Here is a 7,057-nt window from a genome sequence, read left to right as displayed (position 1 = left end):
CTCCTCCTCCTCCTCTTCCTTCTCTTCCTTCTCCTCCTTCTCCTCCTCCTCTTCCTCCAATGGACCATGTTATGTTTGTGAGAAACAGTAATAATAACAATAATCATAACAATAATGCAGTCTGTAGCATGCGTCCACGGGGAGTGGGCCGCTCAGATTTTCCCAGGGTCGGGAAGCGATCCTGAGGAGATTTCTTCCCTCTCCGCGTTTCCTGGGAAAACACGCGCCCAAGGAGCTGCACGATTCTCCCCGTTTCTTTTTCTTTTTTTTTGCATTGTCACTTCCGTTTCGTTTTAGGAGAAACCCAAGTTAGCTTAGTTAAGGACAACCAGGAACAGTGGAAACTGGCTAGGGATAAAGAACAGATTTCTCTTCTTTTTAGAACTCCGTTCTCCTTAGCCAAAGTTTCTTTCCCCATCGTTTTCACATTATTATTATTTTAAAAAAAAGAAACAAGTTTGCACAAAAATTTTTTTTGCATGCGTTCCTGTGTGCGTGTTTCTCTAAACTGATGCATTTTTGTACTCCGTTTTTTCCTAAGATAAACCGTTGTTGCGATGATGTTTGCGAGTCCAGCGCTTCTTTCGAAACCCCGTCCTTGCTTGTAAACTTTGACTGAGGGGGTAAAGGTTGAGGCAGCGAGTACAACAAGTAGGGTTCTTTATTCTTCTTTCACAATCACCAAAGATGGTCTTTCTCCCCCCCCCAGAAATACCTTTCTCGACGTTTTCTGCTTGCACTTCCACGCGATATATTTTTTTAAAAATAAACCAATGTTTTCAAAGAAAATTCAGAAAACGTCGAACTCTGCGCTCGGAGATCAAACTCCTCCTTAAACCTGTTTGCTTGACTCCCCTTGCCTAATTAATGTATTATAATTGATACCGTTTTTTTTTCCCAGTAAGACAAAAAAAAAAAAAGCCAGAGAATATATTAAAGAGATCATATAAGTCGAATTTTATTTTTTAAATCTTGCTACGTGTGGCCGGAGAGTGTGAAAATAGGCTTGAGGGCTGGATTATTATTATTTTTTGCTGTTGTTGTTTTTGTTGTCGGTTTGCCAGATGGCTTCCTCTTTCTAAACTGCAAATAAATTAAAAATCTATTTGTAAAATCACCTGACTCAACTCCAGAAATAAAGATTATTTAACCTAGTTGCCTTTGGGTGCTTTGTTCGCAGCTTCAAGCAAAGATCAGGAGTTTAAGGCTGTAATATTTGTATTACTTGTCATTCCTCTAAGTGGGGAACCGTGGCCCCTTTAGGACGTGTGGACTTCAACTCCCAGAATTCCCCAGCCTAGCCATAGTCATAAAAGGGCCATCGTTCCCCATCCCTGCTCTTAAATTATGCCCAATTCTTTCCTAGCATGTCGTTAACACTGGACAGATTTTTAGGCTTTCCTTTGTAACTGCAAAGGATCCTTATCAGATAGATCAGTGGTTCTCAACCTTTTTAATGCCGTGACCCCCAACCGGTCGTAAGTCGAGGACTAAACCGGTCGTAAGTCGAGGACTAAACCGGTTGTAAGTCGAGGACTACCCAACTGGTCATAAGTCGAGGACTTTCCCTGCCCGGGAGCGCCGCGCATGCGTGGTTCCGCCCCCTGCGCCGGCCGAAGCATAGCTGGCAAGCGGCAGAGACGGAGCAGGCCGACCACCAGCTGGCCCAGCCCAAGGGAGGTAAGGCACCCGCCGGAAAAGGGGAAAAAAATGGCGGACAAAAAAAATGGCGGACAGCCTTGCTTGGCGACCCCCGTGACATGGTCAATCGACCCCAAATGGGGTCCCGACCCACAGGTTGAGAACCACTGAGATAGATGCTGTGCTCAGATTACTCTATGAATACTCCTAGAATTACTCAGCTTTGCTTTCAGAAAAAACCCAGGTTCATTTTCCATCCAACATCTTAGTTTGAGAGAGCAGCTGGTGGTGACGTTTGATGATGTTTTGCCTCCTGGACTGAGGGCTGCTGTAGAACTTTATGTCTAAGTGAGGTATATATATATATATACGTGGCCCGTAGACGTGGCTTGTTTTGAAGTTTGAGTATCTTCTCCGATTGCCTTCCATTCAACATGAGTTCGGTTCAGTTCAGTCTTTCAAGGAAGAAGCTTGTGTTGGTTTTTCTAAGAGGTTTCCAGGAGCACCACCAAGGGACCAGAGGACCTCCTGAGATACACATCCTGGAAGAGAATCCCATTGGGGAGAAAGCTGATGGTTGGGAAGAACCAAGAATACTTCTTGACTTATATCCTTCAGACCCACAAAGAGTGCTTGAAGCAGCGTTTCCATCTGCGTACGTTTCCCGCTGCATCCTATAACTTCCTCATTCAACCAACGCACGCCGTAAGGTAAGTACTAACGGTTCTTGATCTATGTCGAAGAGCATTGTTACGACGAGGGAAGGGCAGCAGGTGGGGAGAGAACGATAAGGGTAAGTTGGGAGGAGATCAAATTATTAGGATCCTCAGAAGTTTCCCCACAGGACCATCAGACGCAGATCTGAAAACTCTTGATTATGATCTGTCGATGTCCATCCTCGGTCATCCAGGCTAAAGGTGCTTGAAGGTTGAATCGTGGCAACTGGACTAATTGTCGTTAGTTAGTTTGAGACTAATTATGATCCTTTTTGGCCAGGCTCTTGGATTAGTTTCCATCCGTTGCTTCTTGTCCTGCCTTCAGGTGCTTTGGAGAATAGCTTGACTCCCTCTTCTTTGGGGCAGCCCCTGAGATACTGGAAGGCTGCTATCATGCCTCCTCCAGTCCTTCTCTTCATTAAACTAGACGTACCCAATTCCAGCAACCGTTCCTTGTATGTTTTAGCCTCCAATCCCCTGATCATCTTTGCTGCTCTTCTCTGCAACTTTTCTAGAGTCTCAACATGTTTTTGACATCGTGGTGACCAAAACTGGATGCAGGATTCCAAGTGTGGCCTTACCAAGGCATTGTAAAGTGGCATTAACACTTCACGTGATCTCGATTCTATCCCTCTGTTCACACAGCCTAGAATTGTGTTGGCTTTTTTTGGCAGCTGCAGTAAATTCTACGCTCCGTGGCCAGTGTCAGCTTTGATGGTGTTCAGCCACCATGTTCTTTGACGGCCTGCTTTCCTTTACCGCTAACTCTTCCCAAAGTAATTGCTTGCTTCAATGAATCTCCCCCAGAGGACGTGGCCAAAATAAGTGAGACAACAGTTTTGTGTTTTGTTTTTGCCTTCCAGTGCCATGTCTGGTATTGCACTGTCCCGTGCCTTCTTGTTGGTCACCTTTGCTGACCCAAATCTCCAAGCACTTCTACTTCACGCCACTCCCCCCCAAAAAACACAGCCTTTTATTTACATTTTTATTTTTATTTTTTTTTACTCTCTGTGTTCTGGGCTGGCGCTCGTCCTTCTTCACCCCTCGGTGGATTTTGGGAAGGAAGGCCAGCCGAGAAACACAGCTTGTCCCAAAAATGGAATTCTGTCCTCTGCGACTCACCCTGTCGGTTGCTTTCCTTGGAATTCTTCCCTTTTTTGCTTTGCTTTTTTTTCTTCCCCCCCCCCCCAAAAAAAAAAAAGAGAGAGAGAAAAGAAGAAAAAAAAAATCTTTGCTCCTGGACTGGAGCTTTGTGGGCACTTTTGCTTCAAACCCCCAACACCCTTGAGGTCTTGGAAGGATCTTGCCAACCCCAAAACTGAATGTATGATGTCCTGCCATCTCGCCCAGCATTGTTCCTGGCATAAAGCATCTTCTCATTAATATTCCTGAGGCACCAGCTCACCATTTAACATCGCCCTGAAAGGTTTGTTTTTTTTCTCCCCATAAGGGGTGTGTGTGTGTTGTGGTTTTTTGTCCCTCAACTCTCAGGAAACCCTAGTCGATTCCCTCTTGCTGTGGAAATTTACCTCCTGTACATATGCTTTTAAATGCGGCCGCCGCCCACCCTGAATTTATGCATTTTAAAAGGAATTCGGCTTTTTTGACCACGGGGATTCAGACTTGGCTGGTGACCTATAATTATTTTCGTCTCATTATGCGTCCGTCCGTATCCGTCTTGAGTGTTTCTGAATTTTATTATTTATTAAATTTATATACCGCCCTATCTCCCTTGCGGGACTCAGGGCGGTGAACAGGCGATACTAAAAACCACGAATAAATAAATAGTTTCTATTTTCAAATCGAATTGAACAATAGGCCTGTTCTAAAAACACACCCATACAAACCCCCCCCCACTGAAACACAATCCAAACTTTTGTGCGTTCTTCTCGCAATCCTCCGTGGATCTATTTGCATTTTGAACGGGGGGGAGGTGATAATTTAAAAAAAAAAACCACACACACACACACAAGACAAGGGACAGTGGGCTCATAGTTCAAGCAGTTGAAGAGTAATGACAGATCTTCCAGTGGGGCTTTGAGAAATGCTGAATTATTCAACGGCGGCCCAAGGTCAAAAACCTTTCTGATCGCGCTTGCCTCGATCAAATTCCGCTGTAAAGCCGAAAGGTCCCTATTACCGGCGTTTTCTCCTTAACGAACATGTTTTGTTTGTTCCCCAAAGCTTCCTAATTTTTTTTTTTTCCCCTTCTGCTCCTTCTTTCAAAACTAACCCACGGGTGGGTGGAACTCTCCCGTCCCCACCGTCGGGGTGAGCAAATTGTAATTCGGTCTTTTGGGATAGGAAAGGGATCGGACGCCGGTTGCTGAATTTAAGTGGGGATCTGCCCAGAGGAATCTTCCCTGCGTGGAGAAACCTAGCACGTCAGGGGTAGAGCGGGATAGATCTCCTGTTAGAGCGGGATAGATCTCCTGTTAGTGAGAACAATTAATTAGTGGAACGGTTTATTTTATTTATTTATTTATTATTTAACGGTTTGACTTCAGAAGTGGTGGCTCCTCCAACACGGGAGGTTTTTTAAGACAGCCACTGGTCTGGCATGGTGTAGGGTCTCCTGCTTGAGCCAGGGGTTGGACTAGAAGACCTCCAAGGTCCCTTTCAACTCTCTTATTCTGTTAATTCATCAAGGGAACGGCCTGCCTCCAGAAACGGTGGGTGCCCCATCCCTGGAGGCTTTCAAGAAAAGATTGGCTATCCATTTCTCTGGACTCGTGTAGGGTTTCTGTGCTTGAGCAAGGGGCTGGACTAGAAGACCTCCAAGGCCCCTTCCAACTCTATCCTTTATCTGTTATCTAGCTTCCCTCGTGGGATCTGCAAATGGGAAGGGCGCCCAACGTTTTCGCCCACCCACGGCCCGAAGGACCGGGAAGAAAGGCAGACGAGAACGCACCGCTACCACCTTCCAGTGGAGAACGGGGGAACAATCCTCTCCCTCTTGAAATCCTTCCCCCCCCCCACACACACACACACCCAGCCTCCCCCCAACTCCTCCTCTTCTGAGTTGGACCGTCTGGCTGAGTGTTGCAGTCATTTCCTCTGGAGCATCTCATCAACGCCGGCTGCGTTCTGCCGCCGCCGTTCAAGAAGCGGTCCTCTCTCGCCGCTGAAGGTGCCCCCCCAGCGTAAGTGAGACCTTGTCCAGCTCTTCTCCTGGAGGACTTTTCTCCACTCCCCCCCCCCTCTTACAATGCCCATTGCTCTCTCGGTGCAGTTTCCAGGCTCAGGTTTTCCCCAAAAGGGAAAGGAATAAGGAATCGAATAAAAGTTCAGGTGTGGGCCTGCCGGGAAATTTATTTTTATTTTATTTTCTCCCAAACTTTTGCTCAAAGCAAAAAAAAAAAAAAAAGTTTGCATCTCTGTCGGGAGCAACAGATGATTTCCAGAACAGGCAAAAGAGAAGTTGATGATAGACGGCGAAGCCGATGGAGGTTTTGCTGAGAATTTCCAGTTGCTCCACTTATAAATAAATTTGTCTTTCTTTTTTTTAATTAGCGGAATACCAAAAGCGAACTGAAAAGAAAAAAGAAGGTGTTTTTTTTTTAACTTTTGTGTGTTTAGTTAATTTTTTTTTTTAAAGGAGGAAAGGACTACATTTGCTTAATTTCGATCTGTTTGGATCAATTACTATCTCGTCCTAGGAGTGAGGAACTAGCACAGCTCCGTTCCTTTCCTTTCCTTTCTTTTTCTTTCCTTTCCTTTCCTTTCCTTCCCTTCCCTTCCCTTCCCTTTCCTTTCCTTTCCTTTCCTTTCCTTCCCTTCCCTTCCCTTCCCTTTCCTTTCCTTTCCTTTCCTTTCCTTTCCTTCTTTCCTTTCCTTTCCTTTCCTTTCCTTCCCTTCCCTTCCCTTCCCTTCCCTTCCCTTTCCTTTCCTTTCCTTCCCTTTCCTTTCCTTTTCTCTCCTCTCCTCTCCTCTCCTCTCCTCTTCTTTCCTTTCCTTTTGAAATCTTCAATTTCAGTTTAAAGTCTTTTCCATTTTAATTTCCTGCTGCGTGATGATGATGATTTTGGAGTTTACAAAACTGTTCGGTTTTCATTTTTCAAAGTTTTAACTTACATTGTCCTGCTTTGTGCATAGCTAGTGGCCCCGAGGCGCAGTCAGGCAAATGAATAGGTTTCCAAAATTTATAACAGGCTGGAGGAGAGTCCCTACTTAAATCCCAATTATTGCAGAATTTATCCTCTGCACTTCCTTCTCCCGTCAGCAGTTCGGATGTCCCTACGGATGTACAGATTTCTGCATAAATTAAAAATCCCTCCGACTCTTAAACTTGAGACTTCGCTTCCTCCCAAAAGCCATACCTCACCGAATTAAGCATCGTTGTCCTCATACTTGTAGTCAGTCAATTCTCCATCCACAATTGGATGCATAATTTTAAGAATAATCCTTGTATACAGTCCAGCTCAGGCACCCCATCGCTTGAGGCTAGATTTTGCTACCTGGCAATTTGTTCCAAACATTTGCTTCAAATTCCCCTTCATGCAGAAATCTAATAGTTCAGGGAGAGAGCCCCCCCCCCCACCTTAGTCCTAGCTTTCTAAGGACAGGCTTGGTTTCCATCATGTAACTTTTGCATTGGGGGGCTGAAATGAACAAATAAGTATACTCTAATTAACCATGTGATTTGTTTTTTATTATTTTTTCCTAACAGAGGACACCCCGGTAGAAAATTCTGCACCGCG

This window comes from Protobothrops mucrosquamatus, unplaced genomic scaffold (assembly GCF_001527695.2).
Source record: "Protobothrops mucrosquamatus isolate PMUCROS unplaced genomic scaffold, P.Mucros_1.0 scaffold957, whole genome shotgun sequence".
Lineage (NCBI taxonomy): Eukaryota > Metazoa > Chordata > Lepidosauria > Squamata > Viperidae > Protobothrops > Protobothrops mucrosquamatus.
Note: the sequence above shows the minus strand (reverse complement) of the source record.